This window comes from Macaca mulatta, chromosome 5 (assembly GCF_049350105.2).
Source record: "Macaca mulatta isolate MMU2019108-1 chromosome 5, T2T-MMU8v2.0, whole genome shotgun sequence".
Classification (NCBI taxonomy): Eukaryota; Metazoa; Chordata; class Mammalia; order Primates; family Cercopithecidae; genus Macaca; species Macaca mulatta.
This window is the reverse complement of record NC_133410.1, coordinates 109,300,988-109,326,169: the sequence shown is the minus strand read 5'-3', so window position 1 is coordinate 109,326,169 and position 25,182 is coordinate 109,300,988. Positions and strand designations below refer to the sequence as shown.

Genomic DNA, 25,182 nt, shown 5'->3' with positions numbered 1-25,182 from the left:
ATCATGGTATGTTTGTCACAACTGTTTCAATTTACTCCCACACTTATAGCAATGAGAACTAACATAGCACTAGCATTTAGTTAACTGCTATAAATGCCAAAACAAAACAAAATTTTGACACTGTAAGAGCCATAAATATTTTCACGAGGTCTTTCTGCTGTACTGTAAATAGTTGCAAATTATAGATGTTTTGGAGAGATCATCAGTTTTAAAGCTCTTAGAACTCAAAAGACCTACTGCTGTTATTAATATTTGATATTTCACATGACTAGTTAAATAGCCGTATAAATTTATCAGCATTGCACAGGAGGGAGATGTGTGTCTTCTCCCTTTTTTCATCAGTGTGTTTTTTAGGTGGCTAGTGATAATTCACCCAAAGCAGATAGGAAACCTTGGATATAACAATAAAAACCAAAGAGCAATCTGTTTCCTTTCACAATTCAGGGCTACCCATATTATTCAACCTATAAAAGGAAATCACACCCATTTTACATTTTTATTTGCATGCAGCTGTAATTACCAGGCAATGAACTAATGAAATAGGGCCTATTAAGAAAGGACAGCTTCCAAGAAATCAGCTATTTATCTTGTTGCTAGAGAAAAGAACTCTCTTCTAAGGAGGAATCCTGAACCATTAGTGATATATCCAGTAAGTTCTCAGTTTTCCGGACTGATAAATGGAAGTTGTTTTCAGATCTGAACCAAAGACTAGAATTCCATTGTGTTGTTTTTAAGTCAATGGAAATCTAAACCTCTTAAGTTTCAACTGAGGGACTAAAGGGAATTAAAATCTTTCATGTTGTATCTCTGAAAAAATATTCAAGATATTGCTAATAGTGGTTGCCTCTAGGAGGAGGATTGGGTGGGTGAAGGTTAGGATAGAGTGATTTCTGATTACTACCTAACTTTTCAATTTTGTACCACATGCATATATTACTCTCTCTCTCTCTCTCTCTATATATATATAGAGGAAGCTACTGGAAAATATGCCCCACCCAAAACAGGAGAGTAAGTCAATAAAGAGGAAGTCTCGGGATCCAGGAATAAGGATCTCAGAGAGAAGGAAGGTGAAGGAAATGTCCCAGATGATGTGACAGGAAATCCTGTCATATATATATATATATTTATATTTATATATATATATTTTTAATAAATTTTTAATAAATTTTTTAATAAAAAAAATATATATATATATTTTTTTACAAACACTTTATGGGGCCGGGCATGGTAGTTCATGCCTATAATTCCAGTACTTTGGAAGGCTAAGGCAGAGGGATCTCTTGAGCACAGGAGTTTGAGACCAGCCTAAGTAACAAAGCAAGATCTCATCTCTACAAAAACTAGAGAAAATTAGCTGGGTGTAGTGGCATGCACGTATAGTCCCAGCTACTTGGGAGGCTGAGGAGGGAGGATTGCTTGAGCCCAGGAAGTCAAGGATGCAGTGAGCCGTGATCGTGTCACTGTACTCCAGCCTGGGCAACAGAGTGAGAGCTTGTCTCAAAAAAAAAAAAAAAAAAAAAAAAAACAAGCTATATATGAAGATTTATCTATAGTCTTATCATCTTCATATACTTACTCTCACTCAGACATCACTGTTGTCTGTTAGCACAACAATTACAGTAGTTTAGTAGTTTCTGTTCAAGAATATTCTGTAGAAACTGAGGTTCTACATTTATATATTCCCTGGCTTTTTATTGCTGTTGTTTTTATGAGCTTTTCTCTAACTTCGTGAGTGTGAGAGTGTGTGTGAGTGTGTGTGTGTGTGTGTATACAGCTGGGAGCTGAATGTTTATGCTCCTTAAAAATCCTTCTAGTTTTATTTATTTGAGAGATATCAAGGAAAGGCAATGCCCATTAGCCGTCAAGTAAGAGAAAAGGAATGCAGATAGAGTAGTAGTGTACTTAAATGGAGCTGTGGAGAATAATATAAATCAAAACTGTCATTCTTGAGAGCCTAAAGTTGTACTTCTAGCTGCCAAAGATGTCTAAAATAAGAATTAATCTGCACATTTGTATCTATTGATAAATACATTGTTTTTATTTGGCCACCACAAAATTGCTAGCATTCCCTCCTTTCACCACTTCTGTAACTCCTATAGCTTTTATTTACCTGTATTTAAACAATCCACTCTCTAATACCTTAGGGTAAGAGTATGTTAAAATATGAGTGAGCTGTTTGAGAACTCTACTAACACTATAACATGATTTTTATTCCTTTCATTCAGCATTTCAATTTTTAAAAAGCTTTATATTTTCAATATCAAACTTAAGCTAATTTTTAAAAAGAAACAGTAACTGAAATTGATAATAATCCTTCAATTTTTCAGCCAAATTTATAAAAATCAGACTATGTTTATGTGATTTCTAGCAACTGGCTAAAAAACTGGAAAATGTAAAGCTAGCTATCTGGTGTCAAGTAATTATTTTTACTGAATTTTGATGAGTTATTTACCTCTTGGGTTAATGTGTATTTTAAAATATATTAACTGGTTAATTCAGGAAGTCCAAATTTGTGTGTATATATAAAATTGTGAGAGTTGTTTTGTAGAGGCAGAGATTCTCAGTATTGCCTATGCTGGTCTCAAACTTCTGGCCTCAAGCAATCCTCTCACTTCAGCCTCCCAAACCTACCGGGGTTACAGAGGTTAAGAGCTTTGTGAGGTTCTTAACATGTGTGATAACCTTGAATAAATTGATCTTCAATACATTTTCCAGGAAAACTAAAGTACTTCATCTATAAACACTTAAATCTAGAGCTAGGGTCCCAACCCCTGGGCCGTGGACTGGTACCAGTCTATGGCCTGCTAGGAACCCTGCTGTGCAGCAGGAGGTGATCAGTGGGGCTACGGAGCATTACTGCCCAAGCTCCACCTCCTGTTAGATCAGCGGCAGCATTAGATTCTCATAGGAGTGCGAATTCTATTGTGAACTGTGCATGCGAGGGGTCTAGGTTCACACTCTTTATGAGAATCTAACGCCTGATGATCTGTTACCATCTCCCATCACCCCCAGATGGGACCCTCTAGTTGCAAGAAAACAAGCTCAGGGCTTCCGCCAATTTTACATTATGGTGAGTTGTATAATTATTTCATTATATATTACAATGTAATAATAATAGAAATAAAATGCACAATAAATGTAATGTGCTTGAATCATCAGTCAATGGAAAAACTGTCCTCCACGAAACCAGTCCCTGGTGCCAAAAAAGATTGGGGACCACAGATCTAGAACTTTACGGAAAAACACAATGTGGTTGCTGTTTTTATGTAACTATAACTTACAAGTAGTAGCATTCCTCCCTCTTGCCCAATTCTGTCTTGTGTCTTGGAATTGAACACTCACCTCCCATTTATTCCATGAATTTGAAGTGTGTGTCTTGTACTTCTGGGGTAGATTTGTTCCAAGGGTGTGTATATCAGTTGCCTGGGTTCTCCCTTGCAGTTTTTGAGGCATCAAGAACAGCATCATCTTTTTCTTCCCCTGCTGGCTTCTCTGTTCTGTCTTCTCCAGTAGCAGAGGACTTTTGTTTGTTATGTCTGGCTTAGTAGGGACTCTCCAGGGGTCCCTTAGTCTTCCCTTCCACTTCCCTCAATTCCTATTCCGTTTCATCCTCCCTCCGGGTCCAGAAGCTGGTTTTCCTCTTCTGATTTACACCTGAGGCAAAGCAGCTGTCTTTTAAAGATAAGAACCAGAAAATAGAGACATCAAACAGACATAAAGAATAATATAGGAAAGACAAGAAGTCCCTTTCCCTAAAAATAGCTTTGTCATTAGCTCTTTTTATGCTGAACATCCAGATTTATTTCCCATTGTCCCTTTGCTTGAACAAACCAAGTCAGTCAAACTACCTCACCTGATGAGAAAGAGAACAGTGAAAAGGAAATCCTCTAGGCCAGACTGATTTAACCAAAGTAATATAATATGAAAAGTGGCTAACTTGACTCTTCTTTTTTGGTAAATGTTAAAATTATAGCATAACCACAAAGGAAGAGTTTGGGGACACAAAAAAAGAATAGGATAAAAAGACTTACTGGAAGAAAATGAACTGTGAATACCTAGTAAAATGAGAAGCAAAGAAAGCACATGCATATTTTATATATATATATTTAAATAAGCATGCATAAGAAAGCATGAAGCATAGTTAGATTTTATATACTACATATTCATGGGAGGATTGAGGAGGAGAAGTCAGAGTTGAATGGCTGCACTCACTGAGCAGGAGAAACCCTGAGATTCCAAAGAATAAGCTAAATTGTCAGCTGCCACTGCCACCTCTATCTTTCCTCTTGGGAGCTGTGGTCCCGGAAGAGGCAGATGTAGAAGAGAGCCTCTAGGATGAGAATGATGATCCCCGTAGTGCTTTGCTTCCCTGGATATTCCTCAAGGGTAAAATTGCATCACAAATGTATATGCATCAAGAACTAGTATCACTGGTTCCATCTGTAGGAAGTAAATTACAATGTAGTAAGGAGAAAGGTCAATGCATACTCTGCATAGGGGTTAAGTGCATGGGTTTCAGTCAGACAGGTAGTGTTAAGACCCTAGGACATGTGATCTAGAACCTTGTTACACAATGTATGATGCACAAGCCAACATTGTTGCCTTGACCTGGGAGCTGATTAAAAATGCAGAATCTCAGGATTCACCCCAGACCTACCAAGTCAGAATTTGCAAATTATCAAGACTCTTGGGTGATTCTTTTGCACATAACGTTTGAGAAACACTGGTCTAGGGTAAGTTTCTTAATCTATTCATGTCTTAGCTTTCTCATTTCTAAAATGGGCATAATAGTACCTACTTTGTAGAGATGTGAGGATTAAATGAGGAATACATGTAGAGAGACAGCAAATGTCCAGTAACTGCTAATGAAGACAAGTCATAAAATATGGTTCAGGATTTTGAAATTGAATTCTATGCTCTGCTGCACACACAATTAAATTTAACTAAAGCTGAGTTTTACTTATAAATGCTAACTGACTTTTATGACCATTTCTCCAAATGAAATAGTCACTTAAAAATGAGTAGATTCTAAAAGGGCTGTCAATATTAATTGCTTAGCTATGCAAGTCACTTTATTTTTTGAGAAATTGATTTCCTTATCTGAGCATAGGGCAGTTCAGCTAAGATCCTTTTTAATTCTAAGTTTTGAGTTTTAGTTATTTGCTGTGAAAATTAATGCTCTTTTTCACTGATTAATTTGGAAGATCACAAATTAGATATAATGATGGTATAATTCCTAACCTTTCTAATTGATGACTATTTTAACTTAGAAAGCAGAGAAAAGCACAAAAAAGGAAAGGTGACCAGAATAGGATACAAAACCTGAGAAATATCTTGTGGATCTCTGCTTTCATTTCTATAAGTATAAGGTCTCTAAGGCTGCAGTTAAATGTGTTGTTGGAGGTTCTTAAACATCACTGCATAAAAATCACCTGAGCCTCTTGTTAAAAAACACGAATTCCCAGGGCCCCATCTGTAGATATTCTGATTCATGAATGAAACCTTGAAATTCATAACAAACAACCCGAGAAATTATAATGTAGGCAGAACACAATTTGAAAAACACCATGCTAGGTGATTTTTTTCTCATGTCAAACATAGTTTGATTCTTGCATATTAGATCATATAATGTAAACATATTTTCTACTCACTTATATATAAATATTCATAAACCTTAATGTCATATATAAGTAGAACTACTGTCATTTGGGAAATATGAATATGAGTTTCAACTTTGATAAAAAGCTCTACGTTTGGCATGATAAGCATCAGGTAAGCAAATAATGTCTGTGTTTCTCTTTCACTTTAACTACAAAATAAAACTGAACTAAAAACGTTCTTGAAAGGATCATATGAAATAAGCATTTCAAAAGCTCTAAAGCAACTTTAAACATTGATTTTGATAATATTTATTCAGTTTCATAATTCTTTTCAAGTTTGTAAACTTATTGAAGGTAAGGATTGTATCTTTTAAATTTCTTTTAGTGGATAGCTATTGTTTCTGCCTGCCTGACATTTCTTCCCCCTTGTTTTGGTAACAGCATCCTTTTTTCCTTTGGGAAACCTCTGTTCTTCCATTATCAGTTCATGTTCAGGAACTGGAGGAGTGGTTCAAATCTGGGTCTGTCAATGAGCCTGTGATCTGCCTAGGAGATCAGAGCACTCTTTTTTCCTACCACTGAAACTGGTTCAGGAATTCGTAAGTGACACAAGCCTGGCCAATAGGAGCGAGCCCCAGAACTTCTGCTGAAACCTTTGAGAAAGAGAACCCTTTTTTAAATTTTAATTTTTATTTATTTATTTATTTTTTGAGACAGAGTCTTGCTCTGTTGCCCAGGCTGGAGTGCAGTGACGCGATCTCGGCTCACTGCAAGCTCTGCCTCCTAAGTTCAAGCATTTCTCCTGCCTCAGCCTCCCGAGTTGCTGGGATTACAGGTGCCCATCACCATGCCCGGCTAATTTTTGTATTTTTAGTAGAGACCGGGTTTCACCACGTTTGCCAGGCTGACCTGAAACTCCTGACCTCGTGATCCACCCCCTTTGGCCTCCCAAAGGGCTGGGATTACAAGTGTGAGCTACCGTGCCTTTTTGAAGTAGAGAAACCAGTAGCCTAGAGTCATGTTTGCTATCACAAAAGAAAGCACGGTTGGGAATAAAGCCATTGCAAAAGAAAACAGAAATGAGAGGGTAAAAATGGCAGATACGTCTATGACACTGTTTAGGGCCTTGAATTAATCCCATGTAGACTTTTCCAATACAAAAGCTTTCTCTCACCGTCTCTCTCTTACCTAGGCAATTATCATGCAGTTGGAGACTTTCAAGGAATGTTGACTTACTTGTTTGCTAATGAAAAAAATAAATCCTTAATCACAGATGACAAAGCAAAGATGTTAAAGTTAATCATTGCAATGTTTTGGTGATTCATTCAAAAACACATTACACGCACATGTAGAAAACTGAGAGTTCTTTTATTTTTTGTTTGTTTCAGTAATCTGCGGAGCAACCAAAAACATCTACTAGACATTAATTTTAGGCACTATCCATAAATTACCATTCTGCTTTGCATAATTCACCAAATAATCCCCATACTGAATACCAAAAACTGCTCAGCTTGAAGAATGAGTCAGTCTGACCGTCTTGTTCTAGCTTAAAATCTAAGAACTCAGAGCTCTCTGTTCTTTTGTTCCTTATTGTTTTTGGGATTTGAAAACCAGTCACTTCACTTCATATCCTGCATCTGTAAGAGCTGACTAGAATACAGGATTCACAAAGCAGGTAGATATGAGGTTTTTTTATTTGTTCATACCGATTTTAAAAAATTAAAAGGATGGCTTCAAGTAAATAATTCTTTACTCTTTTAACATGCTGCCATCATGTGGTTGCTTTGCTTATTCACATTCAAATGTCTCAAAGTTAACATTTATAGTGACTCTTACTCAGCAAGGTACTAAGAGGAAGTGCCCAAAGAAAATGAAGGGAAGAGAATACATTCTTCCCATAATCCTACTTCAGAGGATGGTAGAAACATATGTGTTATTTGCCAAAATGCAAGGTAGAATGTGGTAAGAACCTAAAGAGACAGAGTGCAAAGGAGACTCAGAAGGGAGAGTCAACTCTCTTAGATTTCAATCTATTAAAAAAAAAATGTGAGGCTGTAATTTTAGCAAAACTATTTCATAAAATGTGACAGTACAGTAAGCCCTTGGTTAACTCCAGCTTCTACCAAAATCCATACATACTCAAATCGGCCCCTCCCATATATGGGTTTTGTATCCTGCGAATACTATCTTTCCATTGTGTTTGGTTGAAAAAAAATCCACCTATCAGTGAACCTGTGAAGTTCAGCCTTGTGTTGTTCAAGGGTCAACTGTATTTACATATATTATTAATTCCTTGCAACATCTCAGCAATCATCTCTATTTTAATTCTGAAGTGCTTGAAAACAACAGAGTACATGCCAAATGTCTATGTAAATTAAAAGTGAGAGTCTTTGCTCATATTTTGGACTCATAGAGCTTTACATAGTTTATTGTTTCTGAGTCCTGAGTGGTGGATAAGGCAGGAAGATTTGAGAAGAGTTCATCAAATTTTTCTAACTTAAGAACTTTTTTACTGAATCTTGCTTTATATGTAGATGCTAAAAAATGTGGTTGGATTAGATGAATTCATGTAAAAATACCCAAACATTTTGAGATTTTGTATTTAATTTTCAATAATCAAAGAAAAATTTAGTAAAATGACTTGGATTAAGTTCTATTATAATATTCATTGTCAAATTGTTTTTAGAATGAGTTTTAGCACCTAGAAAGAGAATTGAAGAAGTTGTACATTTTTAAATTATAAAAAAGAAAAGAGTTTTTTAGGGCTACATACAGGACACATAGTTACTAAATTCTGCTTAGATTTAAGCACTTACCTCTTGTCCGCAAATTATTCTTTTAAAATATTACAACCTTCAATTCTGAACTAAGAGAGGTCTTCCTGGTCCTGCCCGCATTTAGGAATCCTATCATCTCAAACCCCTGGACCTCAGCACTACTTTTTTCCCAAATCACAAGTCAAAAACAGCCTATCCAGTAGTTTGCAGCCTCCTTGCCTTCTCTCTTAAACACAAATTTTATTTAGATCACCAAAAAGATTCATGTTATGGGTTGATTGTGTCCACTGCCCCATAATTCATATGTTGAAGTACTAATCCCCAGTACCTCAGAATGTTACCTTATTTGGAGATAGAATCTTTACAGAGGTAATCAAGTTAAAATGAGATCATTAAGATGGGCTGTAATCCAGCAGGACTGATATCCTTATAAAAAGAATAAATGTGAACACAGAAGCAGTTTCAGAGAGAAAACAACATGTAGACACTGGGAGAAGGTTGCTGTCTACAAGCCAAGAAAAGAGGTCTGGAACAAATCCTTCCCTCAGAAGGAACCAACCCTACTGAGACCTTGAGCTTGGACACGTAGTTCCAGAATTGTGAGACAATAAATTTCTGTTGTTTAAGCCACCAAGTCTGTGGTATTTTGTTACAGCAACCCTAGCAAACTAATACAATTAGATTGGTAAAAATGGTTTATATTAATTTCCTTTTAGGCATGTATATCTTTGCAGCTAGTCCTAACTTCCTGTTCTGATTCTAGAAAATACAAAAACAATATATTGCTATTTTCATCCCGAAACTGTTAGTGTGTTAAATTATTTTTGAGAAAAACTAAGACCCTGGAAAGAGATTGTATACTTTAATAATCAAAGTAGAAGATTAAAAATTGGTACTTACAGGCATAAATATTGGTATTGGCAGTTATTTCTCTAACCGCATCTTCCTATTTCCCTGTCCCAGCCAAAATTCTATCAGGCTATGTGGAGACAGGACCAATTATTTTCCTCCTTTTTTTTTTTTTTTTTTTTTTTTGTTGAGACGGAGTCTCGCTCTGTTGCCCAGGCTGGAGTGCAGTGGCCAGATCTCAGCTCACTGCAAGCTCCGCCTCCTGGGTTCCCGCCATTCTCCTGCCTCAGCCTCCCGAGTAGCTGGGACTACAGGTGCCTGCCACCTCGCCCGGCTAGTTTTTTGTATTTTGTAGTAGAGACGGGGTTTCACCGTGTTAGCCAGGATGGTCTCGATCTCCTGACCTCGTGATCCGCCCATCTCAGCCTCCCAAAGTGCTGGGATTACAGGCTTGAGCCACCGTGCCCAGCCTTATTTTCCTCCTTAACCCTCAATATTTCAGGCCAAGAGAAGGAAAAGAATATTAGTTTTGTGATTCTCAAGTATCAATCTTTTAAAGACCATCACCTGGAGGATAAGAACACCAGTTGAGAATTATTGATAATAATCGTCAACCTTTTTTACCAACCTTCAATGATAGGATGTCCCCTCCTGTAGAGGGGAAGATGAGCCTGCCTCTAACTATGAAGCCGCAAAGGCCTAATATCGGTTTCCATAACCTCCTTTACAGGCAGAGCATGGACACCCGACCAAGACCACAGACCAGACATGGCCTACACTGACCAAATCAGATGTTGTAAGCCTAAAGAAGCAGGGACTGCTCCAATTTCATTTGGAAAATCCAGTTGCAGCCACATCCATTTTCTGAGGTAGCAGGAGCAGTTGTGCCACCACAGCACCCAAGGTCGATAATCAGGAATGATCAAGCCACAGAGGATAGCGCACAACAATGGCGATGCCTGTGTGATTCTGTAGCATAATTCTGAACAGTGTTCATGGCTGATGAGCCTGCCTACCTGCAGTTAGAGCTACCCCATTTGTGCTTCAATCAGCCATAGTTTCTGTTGCTTCCAACCAAAAACTGACTGACCTAAAGGATATGGTTGTTTTAAATTTATCTTTTAAGAAATATAGAATTCTCTAATTATTTTGCTTTTTACAATAAAGGTATCAAAACATTTTACTCAGTAAATAGAAATATTAAATGTAGATTTAAATTCTTCATGAATGGTTGACAGATAGAGGTAAATAGGAAAGGAAAATAGAGAATAAGAGGCAGAAAGAAAGACAACTTATTAGATGTTCAAAAGTTTGTTTTTTAGAATTTTAAGACTAAAACCTTCTTGATTTCTCATCGTTTGGCCCATATTTTACTTAACTTGAAAAATCTGTATCAAATATTTATTTAAGATAACTAAATAGAAACCATAATAGAGAATATAATATAATATAGAATGCAATTTAAAAGTATAATGATATAACGGTTTTCACCCCACACAATGGCAAGACCCCAAAAGTGTGACAATGCACTATGTTGGAATAAATGTGGGGAAACAGGCCCTTTCATGTTGCCTGTGAAAATATAAATCGGGACAACCATGTTTTGGGAGGAAAATTCAGAAGCATACATCTGGATGACTCATGCAGCTGCCCTTTGGCCCAGCCGTTCTATTTCTAGGAATTAATGCTGCAGATAGATACATGAAGGCATAAAACTACAAAAGTAGAAGGATATTAATGGTAACCACAATCAAGAACTAATTATATCAGTTCTCGTATATTAAAAAAAAAAAAAAATAGTATGCTATGAAGCTGTTAAAATAAGCCAGGAAGGTCTCCAAATGCTGATATGACAATCATAGCCAGGACTTATTGGTAAGTGGCAAAAAAAAAATGCTTACTTATATAGTATGTTATCATTAGGGGGAAACAATAATTATAATGATCTTTATGACTATATTTGTGTGTATACGCTTGTGTGTGGATAGACGATCTCTAGAAGGTCTCTTTTTTAAAAAACCTGTTAATACAAGTAGGGATTACTTGTGAATAGGAAATTGGGTGTCCAGGGAATAGGGCAGATGGTAGATTATGCCCTTTGTATCTTTTGAATTTTATAATACATTTCTTTATTATCGATTTTAAAATCACAAAAGGTACTAGACTATACATATATGCATGGATATAGTAAATCATTTTTAACTATCAAGAAATATAAGTATATAAAGATCTATCAAAAATTATAAGAATAAACCCAAAATTCCAAAAATAAGTACTTTATTAGGAATTAGATTCATGCAGAAAATATCCATAAATTTGTTTCGAGTTAAATAACCCACATCTGTTATTTTTGCTGATACGATGTGGTAGATAAAGCTCTTTCCCTCTCACCCTAGATCTTACCATAGGCCTGGGACAATTTGGCAAAGCAAGAATGGACTTGTTCAAAGTCTAAGAACAAAGAGGAAGAAGGTTTGTATGTGTTCAGCGAAGAAAAAGAGATACAAATTAGAGAGAAAGAAGAGGGGTCTTGAATCCATGGAGCACTGTTACACACCTTGACAGCCCTGGCTGTCTCCAATATTTGGGGAGAAATGTCTTTTCAACACAGAAATGAGAAAGATGGCTCCTATGGCAGATGGCAGAGTGGTTCCTCGTACGCACTGCCAGAGGTATGCTTAAAGCTAACATTTCAAGCAGAAACAGACTTTAGACATTATATATAATCCTCCTAACTCTTTTAATTTTTACATATGAAGAAACTGAAACCTAGGGAAGTTGTGACTTGCCTGAATTTACACTGCCTGAATCCAGGGGAATTAGGATAAATGTTCCCCTAACCGATGTTTCCTCAAATCTACATTCAGTACTTTTTTTTCCACTACACACATGAATTGCTTGCTCCCTAGAAGTAACCCTTCCATATGTGGAGGGAGGTGCTTCTTCCATGTTCAGTATAACAGAGATGAAACAAAGTGAAGGAAGCATGTTTCCCCCTTCTCTTGTAAGCCCACAGCCAGAGCAGCTAAATTTCTATACATTTGGTACAACTCTTTCAGCTGGACTTCAGTTCTACAGACGAAGGATATGTAAAGTAAGGTCAAGTTGGATTAATGCTGTGCTGCAGCCAAGGCTGTTCTGGGTGCAAATACCAGAAGCCAACTCAAATTAGTTTGAGTAAAAGGAGTTGCAGATATTGGGTTTCACATACTTTGAGGAGAGTAAAGAAATAAGGACAGGTTTTACATGAAATGGAAAGCTGGGGCCAGGCATGGTGGCTCACACCTGTAATCCCAGCACTTTTGGAGGCCAAGGCAGGCAGATCACCTGAGGTCAGGAGTTCGAGACCAGCCTGGCCAACATGATGAAACCCCATCTCTACTAAAAAAAAATACAAAAATTAGCTGGGCATGGTGGCAGGTCCCTGTAATCCCAGATACTCGGGAGGCTGAGGCAGAGGTTGCAGTGAGCAGAAATTGCACCACTGGACTCCAGCCTGGGCAACAGCGAGACTCTGTCTCAAAAAAAAAAAAAAAAAAAAAAGGGAATCAAAACTGTTTTCTATATACTCTTTCAGTTTTGCATCTGACAGGACAACATCTACAAAGAATAGAATAGATGAAACTCTTTGCAGCGGAACCTTAAAAAGCCATTATAGGAAAAAGGAATGAGTAAAAGATGGCTCAACTATCAGTTCTTGTTTAAAAAAAAAAAAGCCAAGATTTTAGATTAAAACTTTAATATGAACCTAGAACATATTACTAGGAGCATAAGGCTCACCATAAGGAAAGTTTTTTTTTTCCCTTTATTAGTCATACTATATCTAGAATATTGGGCTCCACTCTAGACACTATGAGAAACAGAGAAAATAAAAAATTAAAATATCCCGTGGGTAAAATTTTTGAAAACGTAGTTTTTCCAGAGGAAAGACCATAGCCAGAGGACTTGATAACCTTCTTTAAATATTTGAGGAGCATTTAATTAGGGATATTCTCTGTGCCTATGGGACAGAACTAGGATGAGTTAATAGAAGCTGTGGAAGTGGAATAGTGTGTGGCGGGAGGCCTTCTGTGTCACAAGGGTTCGTGTGTGATCTGTGAAGGGAGCCATGTGCTTCACTGCATGATAGAGAAAAAACTTTTCAGCACATGGCCCAATTCAAGGGAAAAAAATTTGTAGGACACATTTTTTCCAACTCAAAATAGCTTTCCTGAATTCCACTGGGGAAAGCTTTTTACAACTTAGATTAAATTCTTTAACAAACAGCAGGATGTTGAGAGATTTTGGCATTTCTTTGTAGTTATTAGAATTTAATATCTGGGCATGTTAGCAAAGTAGCAACTTTTCAAAACCCTTACATTGGTGTAGCACTTGAGTCACAAAATACCCTCACATGAGTTATTTCATTCTTGAAACACCTCTGCAAAGTAGATACGGTATTTACTATCCCTGGGAAACAGGTTTAGAGAGGCCAAATGACTTGCCAGAGTCTAGCAAAGGAGGATAACGTTCAAGCAAGATTTAGTTCTCTCCTTTTAATGCAAACTTTAATGATCAAGGTGGTTGCCGTGGAGACTTTTTTCTTCTTTCTTATCACTCTGCTTAGTATGAAGTCAAAAAGCAACCAATCACTGCCTCACAGGCTAAATGTACGTGTTCCTTCCATTCCCAAGAGAATTTTCAGATGAGAGTGTTTTGTTAAAACAAAGGGAACATGCTTTGTATAACTAAAAGAAGGTGCTGCTTTCAAAAAGTGCATAATCACTTAAATGTTAAAACTCTGCAATATGATTTTTTAATAGTTTATGAGAAAATATTTTCTGTATATTTCGCTTTTAATCTCCAAATACATTAATATTGGCATTATGCATTTAGATTGCTAAATAGCTATGTCATAGTAACTATTGATTAGTTTTCTTTATTAACCTAGGTTCCAACGATATGGGCCCTCTACATCCAAGAAATAAAACGGCATAATGATGAGCTCTAATATCAACAGTGTGTACCCAGCACCTAGCACAGTATCTACTAAGTATTAGGCAATCTATAAATATTCATTAAATAAGAGAGCTTTTTTGAGCTGCACCACTAGAAAGACGGTGGAGCAAGAGCAAAAAAAATCCCTTTGGTTCCAGAAAATCTCCTGAAAAAGAGGAAGGCTTATCAAGCCCTCAATGCCATCCAGGCAAAGCAGGCACTTTCGGCAAAGAAGGAGCAGAGGAAAGGAAAAAGGCTCAGGTTTAAGCGACTGGAATCATTCCTACATGATTCCTGGCAGCAGAAACGTGACAAGGTGTGTCTCAGACGACTAGAAGTGAAACCTCATGCCTTGGAATTGCCAGATAAACATTCCTTGGCCTTTGTTGTATGCATCGAAAGGATTGATGGCCTGAGTTTACTGGTGCAGAGAACCATTGCAAGACTTCGCCGAAAGAAAATGTTTAGTGGTGTCTTTGTAAAAGTCACCCCCCAGAACCTAAAAATGCTGCATGTAGTGGAACCTTATGTGACCTGGGGATTTCCAAATCTGAAGTCTGTCCAGGAACTCATTTTGAAACATGGACAAGCCAAGGTCAAGAATAAGACCATCCCTCTGACAGACAACACAGTGATTGAGGAGCATTTTGGGAAGTTTGGCATCATTTGCTTAGAAGACCTCATTCATGAAATTGCCTTCCCAGGGAAGCATTTCCAGGAGAGCTCATGGTTCTTGTGCCCTTTCCGCCTCTCAGTGGCCCGTCATGCTACCAAAAATAGAATGGGCTTCCTCAAGGATATGGGCATAACCAGCTATCAGGGTGAACGCATCAATCAGCTCATCCGCCAGCTGAACTAGACGCAGGTGCCAAACTGCAGTAATTTTTATCAATGAAGTGGAAGCATGTGTTTTTGTTTTTGGGGGAATTTTTATCAAGTATCTTCAGAGAAGACTATTTCCTGCCTTATCTTCAAAAACTGGAAAGGAGGAGTCAAAGAAAAGACAGTAACTGGCTGGGCGTGATGGCTCACTCTTGTAATCCCAGCACTTTGGGAGGCTGAGGCAGGCGGATCATCTGAGGTCAGGAGTTCAAGACCAGCCTGACCAACATGGAGAAACCCTGTGTCTACTAAAAATACAAAAATTAGCTGGGCATGGTGGCGCATGCCTGTAATCCTAGCTACTTGGGAGGCTGAGGCTGGAGAATCACTGGAATCTGGGAGGCGGAGGTTGCAGTGAGCCAAGATTGCGCCATTCCACTCCAGCCTGGGTAACAAGAGTGAAATTCCATCTCAAAAACAGAAAAGAAAAGACAGCAGCTTATGTTCATGGCAAGTACCTCTCATCACAGTCCAATTCCAAGGAAAACTTCCAGCATTTTCTACATTGGCTGCCGCCTCATCTGAAATCAGCATATTCCATGGAGGAAGGAGTCCTGTTTTGTTGCATCTTCTATCCTAGGGTTTAATGTTGGTAAATGAGTAACTCTAGCATTTGTACAAGGCTCCCTAAGACTCCTACAGCAGTCGACCAAGCCCAGGGGCATAATTGAATCTGGAGATTCCTGGGGTTTTGTTTTGAAAAAGATTTGAAATACACATAGGAAGAAAGGCATAAAAATAAATGTTCATTTGTCTCTGCAAAAAACAAACAAACAAACAACAACAACAACAAAAAACCAAGAGGGCTTTTTTGATAAAAATGAAACAAAAAAAAAACTGTCAGACTTAACAGATATCTATACATTAGTGTTCACAGCAGCATTGTGACCAAAGACAAAAGGTAGAAGCAACTCAAATGTCCATCACAGATGAATGGATAAACAAAATGTATATACATAAAATGGAATATTATTTAGCCTTAAAAAGGAATGACATTCTGACCCATGTTCCAACATGGATAAACATGAAGGTGTTATGCTAAGTGAAATAAATCAGACACAAAAAGACAAGTATTCTACTTCTGTGATGTATCTAGTGTAGTCAAATTTATAGAGACAGACAGTAGAATGGTGGTTGCCAGGGGCTGGGGGAAGGAGGAATGGGGAGTTATTTTTTAACAAATAATGGAGTTTCAGTTTGGAAAGAAAAAAAGCTCTGGAGACAGATAGTATTGATGGTTGCAGGGCAATGTAAATGTACTTAATGCCACTGACCGGTACACATAAAGATGGTTAAAACGGTAAATTTTATATTATGTGTATTTTACCAGAGTTGTTTTTAAAAGCTAATAAATAAATAAATCATTTACGTTTAGTTCATGAAATTAGAAATCATGTCCCAACTCCATAATAGCATCTTGGAGATTTAATGTAGCTTAAGTTTTTAAATAATTTTTTTCTTTAAAAAAAATCACTTGAATTTAAAATAATTTATTACTAAAATAAGTAGAAAAACAGCTGTCAAGTGTGAAGGAAATGATCATCTTTAAGCATACCTAAAAATTAAATTCTCAAAAGGCATAAATGCCTAAATTATTTAAAATTTTTATAATTATGAAGTTACATATTAATGTATATTTGTGGAGGAGGAGGACAGAAAAAGCTTTCTACCAGAACTCATGAAGAAATTTAGAAAAGACACCTCATTTATAAAAACTTTTATTCAGTAACATTTGAAGAGTTCTCTCAGTTTAATAGCTGGGGGACCATATTGTTTCCATGGGAAATAATCTTTCCTTGAAACTATTCTATGAGAAAAAAAGAGACGAGATGGTGGCTCATGCCTATGACCCTAGTGCATAGGGAGGCTGAGGTGAAAGGATCACATTATCCCAGAAGTTCAAGGTTACAATGAGCTATCATCACATCACTGCACTCCAGCGTGGGCAACAGAATGATACCCTATCTCATAAAGTAACAATATTAATAATAATAAAGTTATGTAGAGGGGCGGAATCAAGTGTCGGTTTAGCCTTAACACATAATAAGGAGACACTATCCTTTATAATAATGTGAATAGTGAAAGTATGTGGCTTTGTTCATAGCCTTAAATAGATGGTATAGGTGGAAAATATTGCTTACAGACAAACAGGGAGTCCATAGACCAGTGCTTCTCAGCTGGTGCTATTGGACAGAATGCACAAGTACTCTCCATGCAATACAGTGCTTTCCTAATAGTCAGAAATTGCTCTTCCTTAACATTCATCCTCACCACAAATAAGGAGCTATTTCCTGCAGACCCTAACAGCCTTGATTGATTATCAGTCTGTATAATGTTTGCCCCTGCTTGCAGTAACAGTAGGCACTAGATTATTGTCCTGATTGTGATCTTCAGCTTTCTCTGTTCAGTAGGTGTCATTGATGTGCCCTCTCAGCTAAAGCTTCCTGCTAAGAGTTAACTTTTGCTATTTAACCCTCACCTTTACCTTACCTTAGTTATTCTATTGCATAATACTTGTGTAATATTATATTATTTGGTTCTGATGAGCTATCATTGCTATGACATTAAATTTTTTTTTTTTTTTTTTTTTTTTGAGACAGAATCTTGCTCTGTGGCCCAGGCTGGAGTGCAGTGGCCGCATCTCAGCTCACTGCAAGCTCCACCTCCTGGGTCTACGCCATTCTCCTGCCTCAGCCTCCCGAGTAGCTGGGACTACAGGCGCCTGCCACCTCGCCCGGCTAGTTTTTTGTATTTTTTTGGTAGAGACGGGGTTTCACCGTGTTAGCCAGGCTGGTCTTGATCTCCTGACCTCGTGATCCGCCCGTCTCGGCCTCCCAAAGTGCTGGGATTACAGGCTTGAGCCACCGCGCCTGGCCATTAAAATATTTTTATCAGGCCGGGTGTGGTGGCTCACGCCTGTAATCCCAGCACTTTCGGAGGCCGAGGCGGACAGATCACGAGGTCAGGAGATCGAGACCATCCTGGCTAACACGGTGAAACCCCGTCTCTACTAAAAATACAAAAAAATTAGCCAGGCATGGTGACAGGCGCCTGTAGTCCCAGCTACTCGGGAGGCTGAGGCGGGAGAATGGCGTGAACCTGGGAGGCGGTGCTTGCAGTGAGCCGAGATTGCGCCACTGCACTCCAGCCTGGGCGACAGAGCGAGACTCCGTCTCTCTCTCTCCCTCTCTCTCTCTCTCTCTCTCTCTCTATATATATATATATATCATTTTTATCTTTTGGTAGAATTTCTAAATTGCATCTGAAAGGGATAGCAACAAAATACTCATTCAACTTGCTATTGTAGTCTAAATGTCCTTAAAACTTACTGTAAATAATAAATAATTTCAAAAACACAATGTGCTTTCACCATCATGCCAGTTTAGGTTTTTCGATGGGTGAGAAGTGAGATATGCTATAAACTAGAAGTTAGCAAACTCTGTGTAGTACATATTTGAGGCTTTCTGTGCCGTATGCTTTCTGTCGTTACTACTCAACTCTGCATTTGTAGTGTGAAAACAGTCATAGGCTCAGTTATAATAAAACTTTATTTACAAAAATAGACTTGGGGGCATGGTTTGCTGACCCCTGCTATACACAATAAGAACTAATGGAGATTAGAGAACAGAAACTATGAATGGAGACTGGTGTAGTTAGAAATCAGATGGAGGTGAGGTCTTACCTATCCTGGAAAGGTAGAGAACAAGAAGAGTGTATTCTAGGCAGGGGAGGCTGCATGTGTCAAGACATAGGCATAGAACTGACCATTCATAGAACCCCCAAACAGGACTACATAAAGGAAGAATTCACTGAGGCCTGGGGATAATAAAGTGGGAGAGTGTTTAGATGAATTTTATGTCATGGTGGATAGATTATTAATGATCCTAAAAGGCTGTTTGAGATTTGGACTTTGCAGATTATAAAATTCTTATTATGCTTTTATTTCATTGTAAGCATTATCAGAGGCTATGGAGTCCATTTGAAATTTCTCCCTGGGCAACCTTTAAATCTTAACTAAAATCTTAAGAATTTCAACAACTTCAGAGATATGAAGGAGTATATGGAAGCAGAGGCAGATGATAATTACTGTGCAACTGCTTTCACATTGATTTTTTAAACCACTTTATTAAGTTATGATTAACATGCAAAAAGCTGTACATATTAATGTGCAGTTGGCCCTCCCTGTAGGTCCCACATATTTAAAAAAATACAACAATAAGAAATAATGCAAATTAAAACAATACAGTATAACAACTATTTACATAGCATTTTTATATTGGGTATTATAAGTAATTTAGAGATAATTTAAAGGATACAAGAGCATATGCATGGGTTATATGCAAATATTATGTCATTTTATATAAAGGACTTGAGTATTCTCAGATTTTGGTATCACTGGGTGTTGGGGGTTCTAGAACCAACCCTGCACCTACCACAAACATAAATGACTATATATAACTTGGTGACTTTCAAGATAAGTATACACCTGTGAAACCATCATCACAATATATGCCATGAACACATGTATCACCTCTAATAGTTTCCTCCTACCCTCTGTGTTATTATTATTATTTTATGATAAGAATACATAACATAAAATCTATTCTCTTAGCAAATAAATACATGCTCATTTGATTCTTGTAGTACTTTTGTAAGAAATTTTATGAAATCATACATCAGTGACCTTTTATAAACTATAAAACACAATAAGAAGTAAGATACTTATGTAGTATTAAAACAATTCTATTAAATAGGATAAGGCTCATATTTTAACCCCACTTTGCAGACTTAAAAACTGAGACTCAGAGAACTTAATGGACTTTCCCAAGGTCACGCTAACTAATGGCAGAGCCAGTACTATCAGTGCAGTGCAGTACAAAGAGAACTAGTTTAGGTCAAAACATTAAGGTTAAAAAATGACTGTAGCAGTAATTAGCCAGATAATCTTTGAAAAATCAGTCATTTACCTAAGTACGAGTCTCTTAATTTGTAAATTGCAGTTGGTATTAATAATACATTACTATCCCACAGTAGCTGTGAAAACAAATTGAGATCACATGTATTTGTTCTTCTTTTCCTCATTTCCTTTCACCTCTCTCAACTTTCCTTTTTTTTTTTTGAGATGCAGTCTTGCTATGTCACCCAGGCTGGAATGCAGTGGCACAATCTTGGCTCACTGCAACCTCTGCCTCCTGAGTTCAAGCGATTCTCCTGTCTCAGCCTCTTGAGTTGCTGGGATTACAGGCACATGCCACCACATCCAGCTTTTTTTTTTTTTTTTTTTAGATGGAGTCTCGCTCTGCTGCCTAGGCTGGAGTGCAGTGGCATGATCTCGGCTCGCTGCAAGCTCCGCCGTTCTCCTGCCTCAGCCTCCCGAGTAGCTGGGACTACAGACGCCTGCCACCATGCCCGGCTAATTTTTTGTTTTGTATTTTTAGTCAAGACGGGGTTTCACCGTGTTAGCCAGCATAGTCTCAATCTCTTGACCTCATGATCTGCCTGCCTCAGCCTCCCAAAGTGCTGGGATTACAAGCATGAGCCACCGTGCCCAGCCTCCTCAACTTTTTTAATTTATCTGCAACCAATAATCAAAGCATGCATGTGACCTGTCATTTCCCACATCTACCTGTTAGGATCTCTTAGTGTAGTCTTTTTCTGTTTTCTCCTTTGTCAAATTATTTTTTAAATTTTATTTTATTGTGGTAAGAATGCTTAACATAAGATCTGCCTTTGTACAAATGTTTATGTGTACATACATTATTATTGATTATAGGTACAAATTATACAGTGGATCTGTAGCTTATTGATCTTGCTTAACTGAAACTTTATGCTGGTTGATTAGTAACTCCACATTTCACCCTGCTTTGCTGCCAATCCTGCTGGCCTCTGGTAGCCAGAATAATTTCCTTTCTTTTTTTTTTTTTTTTTTTTGAGACAGAGTCTCGCTCTGTCGCCCAGGCTGGAGTGCAGTGGCCGGATCTCAGCTCACTGCAAGCTCCGCCTCCCGGGTTTACGCCATTCTCCTGCCTCAGCCTCCCGAGTAGCTGGGACTGCAGGCGCCCGCCACCTCGCCCGGCTAGTTTTTTGTATTTTTTAGTAGAGACGGGGTTTCACGGGGTTAGCCAGGATGGTCTCGATCTCCTGACCTCGTGATCCACCCGTCTCGGCCTCCCAAAGTGCTGGGATTACAGGTTTGAGCCACCGCGCCCGGCCTAATTTCCTTTCTTTTTAAGGCTGAAAGTACCCCATTGTATGTATATGCCACATTGTCTTTATACATTCATCTGTCCATGGACATTTAGGTTGTTTTCACATCTTGGGTATTGTGAATAGTGTTGCAATGAACAGAGGAGTGCTTCACGATACTGCTTGATACTGCTTTTGATTTCAGTTCTTTTGGATAAATACCTTGAAGACAGTGTCTTAGTCTGTTCAGGCTGCTATAACAAAATACCATGGACTCAATGGCCTATGAACAACAGAAATTTATTTCTTACAGTTCTGGAGGCTGGGAAGTATAAGATCAAGGTGTTAGCAGATTCAGTGTCTGATAAGGGCCTACTTGCTCATGGATAGCTACCATAGACTCTAACATCACATGGTAGGAGGAGTGAAGAATCTCTCTCTGGCCTCTTTTATAAGGGCACTAATTTCATTCATAAGGGCTCTGCCCTCATAACCTAATCACCTTCCAAAGGCACCATCTCATAATGCTGTCACCTTGGGGGTGAGAATTTCAATATATGAATTTGGGAGAGACATAAACTTTCAGATCATAAGAGTAGAATTATTGGATTAAAGACTTAAACATAAGACCTGAGTTGAACCTAAAGATGTTATGCTAACTGAAATAAACCAGACACAGAAAGATAATTACTGCATGATCTCATTTATATGTAGATTCTTTAAAAATTGAACTCACAAAAAAGAACAAAAAAAGTAAATAAATAAATAAATAAAAACATAAAAATTAAAAATATTGAACGCATAAAAGCAGAGAGCAGAATGGTGGTTGGCAGGGCTGGAAAGCAAGGGAAATGGGGAGATGTTGGTTAAAGGGGTACAAAACTTCAGTTATTCAGGATGCATAGATTCTGGAGAGCTAATATAAATCATGGTGACTAAAGTTAATAATAGTGTATTGTATACTTGAAGTTTGCTAAGAGCAGATCTTAGGTGTCCACAGGGAAAAATGTAACTATGTGAGGTGTTGTATTAGTCTGATTATAGCAATCATTTCACAATGTCTATGTATATCGAAACATTATATTGTATGCCTTAAATATATACAATATTTATTTGTCAAATATATCTCAATAAAGCTAGGGGAAAAAGTATCCTAAACACTCTAAAATGTATGTTTCTCTTTATAGACACTAAAATGTTTTAGATATTATTCTCAATTATGTTATTGTAATAGTGTAATACAAATATGTTTTATTATACTATAATAAATATAAAAATTTTTAAATATAAAAATAATTGTTTTAAAGACAACAACAAGGAAGAACCGTAAGACCTGAGACTGTAAAACTCCTAGAAAAAAATATAAGAGAAAAGCTCCATGATAGTTGATCCATGAATTTCATGGATATGAGATCAAAAGCACAGGCAACAAAAACAAAAGTAACCAAGTGGGACAACATCAAACTAAAAAGCTCCTACACAGCAAAAGAAAGAATTAGCAGAATAAACAGGCAACGTGTGGAAGGGGAGAAAGTATTTGCAACCCATATATCTGATGAGGGGTTAATCTCCAAAATATACAAAGAACTCCTACAACTCAATGGTAAAAAACAAACAAACTAATAACCCAATTAAAAATGGGCAAAAAACTTGAATGGACATTTCTCAAAAGAAGACATACAAATGGTCGACAGGCATAGGAAAAAATGCTCAGTGTCACTAGTTATTAGAGAAAAGCAAATCAAAATTACAATGAGATATTACCTAACATCTGTCAGAATGGCTACTATTTTTTTTTTTTCCAAGACAAGTGTTAGCAGGTATTTGGAGAAATTGAAACCTTTGTGAGAACCATTGGTGGGAGAGCAAAGCGGTGGAGCCATTGTGGAAAGTAGTTTGGAGGTTCCTGAAACGATTTTAAATGTAGTCTTTCGATTTCCACTTATATCTGCATCGGTTTCAGTATTCTTTGCTTCAACATCCCAAGTGAGAAAATATGATTGGTTTAAGTGGGGGGAAAATAAACCCAAACCTCTAAACCTTAAAGTGATATCCTTGAGCAGCCAGCTTATATAAATGGACTTGAAGCAAGAAGGGGGAAATTGGGGTGACAGATAATTATAATAGATGTAAAATATGAATCAAATGTTAGTTACTGTTCTGATTCATAGTCTAGTGTGCCTTCTAGTAGATCACACATTGGGAAAAACAAGCAGTAGTGGGAAATTACCTTCTGGGAAATTCCAACAGCTAATCTCCAACAGCTAATGTAGGCCACAAATGGTAAATCAGTTACTTACGGATTCCATGTTCCATTATTCAAATGTACTACCAGTTAAGAGAAAACCACACCTTATTCTTAGACTTCTGTGGGCATCTTATGCTTAGATTTCGTTTCAAATCAGTGCCTTTTGCTCCACTGGGCAATTCCTAATACAAAAATGTAGGTACTTTATCCTTTACTGATTTACACATATTTTAAACTTTTTTAGGAGATAAAAACCCTGTATGTTTTTCTGCCTTAAGACATAGAATTTTAGAGTTGGCGATTATCTTTGAGTTTAGACTAATTCTAATTTTATGAGTGAGGAAACGAAAGGTCCTGAATATTACAGTTACTACCCCAAGCTCCAGTAAATGGCTGGAGGCCATGACAGTCTAGGTCCTTAGTTTAGTTTGGCTCTAATACATGCAATAGCGCTTTATTTTCCAGTGACACTACATAAATGAAATGGAGTTTTTCCACGTGTGAATTTTCCAGATAACTAAAATGTAAGCACTAAATTAATTGTCAGCCATTTTTTGAAAAGTTTTAAGGTGGGTATTTTGCACTTTTCTGTCTTGAAAAACAAAGTAAATGGGTCCTCACTTAGCCTTTTATAGATGGCTCATTCAGTAGTATAAACGTTACTTACTGTGTTATTATATAAGGAAATCCTTTTGAAATATGAAAAGCTGTATCAATAATGACTTTTCTGTGTCTTCATAGAAACTACATAAATATCTGTTGGTGGAGTGATTCTACACATTTGCAATCATGCAGGAGACTGAGGTTCATGGCAACTATTTTTCTCAGAGGCTTAGAGACAAAAGTTGGAGTCCGGTTCAAATTGAAGGTTGATTCCAGACTGGCATAGTATTGTGACATACATGTATTATTTTTATTAAAATATTATAAAATTCAGCTTTCTCTTTCCCATCCCCTCCCCTTCATCTTGCCCTTTCCCCCCATTTCCCTTTCTTTTTTTGAGCAATTCAGGCTTAAAAACATTAGGTAGAGCAGAGCCAGACAGGAATCAACAAAGGGACTGACTTGCATGAGGTGTCAAACCCAGGAAGAATGAGAAAGGCAACCACATTGGCAGGTGATGTCAATGTGAGAAGGGTGAGGAAGGCATCCACACAAGAAAAGGGGGCTAGAATGAGATGTCAGCTCCCAAGTGGTGTGAGAAAGGCTCCCACACATAGGGGAGCCTGGCATGGAGACCTGGAGCCCAAAAGAGTGAGGATGACACACTTGAGTGAGAGTAACCTGGCCTCACGTGTCAGAGCCAGAGTCACATGAGGAGGGCTTTCAAATGGGTGCAGTGGAGAAGGGAGAGACTTGGCTCAGGATGTGAAAGGCTATGCAGGGTAAGGAAGGTCCTTATACGAGGGAGATATGTGGTATGGGATATCAGGGCCCAAAGAGAGTGAGGAGGGCATCTACCTGGAGAGGCAGTCCTGCAGTGAAGCAGCGCCTGAGGAGGGTGTCCATGCATGGGGGCAACTTACGGGTTTCAAAGCTGGAGTGGATTAAGGAGGGAGTCCATATAGGAAGGAGACCCCACTTGGGGTGTCAGAGTTCAAGGAGGATAAAAAAGTCACCCATGCAAGGAAAGTAGCCTGATGTCGTATATAAGCCTGAGTAA

At 37.8% G+C, this 25,182-nt stretch overlaps 1 pseudogene; it reads left to right on the top strand.

The window, feature by feature from the left end:
- Positions 1 to 11,820: 11,820 nt before the first annotated feature.
- Positions 11,821 to 15,062, top strand: LOC711701 (ribosomal protein uL30-like pseudogene; annotated as a pseudogene).
- Positions 15,063 to 25,182: the final 10,120 nt, after the last annotated feature.